Genomic DNA, 2,225 nt, shown 5'->3' on the forward strand with positions numbered 1-2,225 from the left:
TCAGGTGAAAGCTGGTCAGTGCCTGAGGAGGCCAGGTCTAGCCTAGGGGGGCCATTGGAAGAATAAAGTGAAGGATAATAGGATTGCCTCAGCAGGGGATACTGTTTAGAAGGGGGGAGGGGGTGGGAGTATTGTAGTCTCAGCTAGAGAAGGGGGGGAGATCAGTGAGGGTGATGAGGCTCCTATTAAAATTATTATTATTTAGTACTTATATAGCGCCAACATCTTCCGCAGCGCTGTACAGAGTATATTGTAACTAACTGTCCCTCAGAGGAGCTCACCAACCCTACCATAGTCATATCTCTGTGTATGTATCGTGTAGTGCATGTGTCATAGTCTAGGACCAATTAACTTATCTGTATGTGTTTGTGATGTGGAAGGAAATAGAAGTGCCCAGGGGAAACCCAGGCAGACACAGGGAGAACATACAAACTCCATGCAGATAGTTCCCTGGCTAGGATTTGAACCATCGTCCCAACACTGCAAGGCAAGAGCTATAGCCGCTACACCATCCTTCTGCCCACTACAACACCACGTCAGTGTCACCAGTAAGGATCAAGTTCAATCCTTAGTGTGACATCAATTCGGTATACCCAAACAGTGTGCTTTTTCTATGGAGTTGGGAGGAGGCACGACAGAGCAGCTTCCCACTGGCTGGGAGGAGGGGAACAATGCATCAATGCCTGCCTGCCGCTAGATTAGACCAATTACTGCTTGCCTGCCTGTCACTAGAATCAACCCATCACTGAAAAAAAGGCCCTCCATGCCCGCGAAGTTGGACAGCACACTGCTAAGGTCTTGTATATTTGGCCCCACCCATGACCACGCCCACATGCTGTTGTGATCGTCCTCTTTTTTGGAAATCAAAATATGGTCACCCTAGTATAGATGTCCCCAGTATATGTTGCCAAGTGAATAGATGTCCCCAGTATATGTAGCCAGGTGTATAGATGTCCCCAGTATAGGTAGCCAGGTCTAGGAAAATAAGCTCCTGATTGGAGGGAAGGGGAAAAGAAGCTCCTGATTGGAGGGCGGGAGGGAAGGGGGAAAAGCAGCTCCTAAACGGAGAGCAGGGGGAAAAGAAGCTCCTAGTTGGAGGGCTGGAGGGACGAGGGGCGGACAAGCTAGATTGAACCATTTCATGGATGGTGGGGGAGCTGCTCACAGTCACACAGTATAATGTGACAATCACTGCTGCGGCGCTCCCCCGAGGACCCGCCCATGGCACCAGCCCACGGGTGCCTCTTAAGAGATACGGGCCTGAGTCTGCACCACTACAGAGCCAAACTGCAGTCTCAGTGGCTAGTGGGACAGGACAGGTAGCTGTAATTTGATCATTTATGGAATCAATGATTGTGTCTTTACAAGCATGTTGAAATCAAGAGCTGTCCCTGCTAGGTGAAAAAGTATTTCACCAAAATGGATATATTTTCCATTAAAGGACAACTTAAATGAGGGGTATATGGAGGCTGCCATATTGATTTTATTTTAAAAAATACCAGTTGCTTAGTGTCCTGCTGATCTTTCATGCATCAGTAGTGTCTGAATCATGCCTGAAACAAGCATGCAGTAAATGCAGTCAAACATCTGCTCTGCATGCTTGTTCAGGGTCTATGACGGCAGGTCATAAGCAACACCAGTTGCCTGGCTATCCTGCTGATCCTCTGCCTCTAATATTTTAGCCATAGACCCTGAATAAGCATGCAGCATGATAAGTGTTCAGCAGGGCTGCCAGGCAACTGGTATTGCTTAACCACTTCCGGACCAGGCTGATTGAAATCTTCACCGTTTGGGACCTGTTAACCCTGCCAGGCCGTAGATTTTAATTAAAGGACACATGAAGTGAGAGATATATGGAGGCTGCCATATTGATTTCCTTTTAAACAATACCAGTTGCATGGCTGTCCTGCTGATCTTTCATGCATCAGTAGTGTCTGAATCATGCCTGAAACAAGCTTGCAGTAAACGCAGTCAAACATCTGATCTGCATGCTTGTTCTGGGTCTATGATGGCAGGTCAGTCAGGCAATGTCCTCCTGTCTCCATAGGAAAGACCCCAACATGGAGGTGTGTACAGAGATTTTGTACAAGAGAAGAACCATGGGAGTGTGTTGCTGAAAAACTCTTTATGGAATGTTTAGAATTATACTCTGGCACACAATATGAAAACTTGTATACAAATACAATAGGATGATAAGACACAATCACATTAAGAAATAAGACAAT

Source organism: Hyperolius riggenbachi, chromosome 5, assembly GCF_040937935.1.
Source record: "Hyperolius riggenbachi isolate aHypRig1 chromosome 5, aHypRig1.pri, whole genome shotgun sequence".
NCBI classification, from domain to species: Eukaryota; Metazoa; Chordata; class Amphibia; order Anura; family Hyperoliidae; genus Hyperolius; species Hyperolius riggenbachi.